This window comes from Rhagoletis pomonella, unplaced genomic scaffold, assembly GCF_013731165.1.
Source record: "Rhagoletis pomonella isolate Grant_MI unplaced genomic scaffold, Rhpom_1.0 Rhpom_scaffold_02058, whole genome shotgun sequence".
Taxonomy (NCBI): domain Eukaryota; kingdom Metazoa; phylum Arthropoda; class Insecta; order Diptera; family Tephritidae; genus Rhagoletis; species Rhagoletis pomonella.
The window spans coordinates 18,218-18,650 of NW_023460613.1; positions in this window are offsets into that span (position 1 = coordinate 18,218).

Consider the following 433-nt stretch of genomic DNA (forward strand, 5'->3'; position numbering starts at 1 on the left):
TACAAGACTGTTCAAGTACCTATTAGAATTGAAGTTCTTTAGTTGTGTTCATTTACTTATTAAAAAATTACTAATAAAAAATTGGTACAGCGCTCTGTATATTGGTCGTTTAAATTTATTAAAATTTTTTAATTTACGTAATTTTAAAATTTTCATATTTCAGCACTTCCTTAATCCGAGACTTCGACAACAACACATTTTGCAGTCAAGTGTAGAATATTACTATCTGAACAGAATCGTAGAAATTTAAAGATGACCAAACCGTACTTGAAGGGATAAATGTTCAACATGTTCAGTAGTATAGCATCAGGTCAAGTTTTAAAATGCGCACATGAATTTTAGCTATCTCTTCGAAATTTAGTCGGGATGGATCTGAAAGAAAGAAATTTTTTTGGGTTCTAGTCCAATTTAGTATTGCTTGCGCTCCATAACA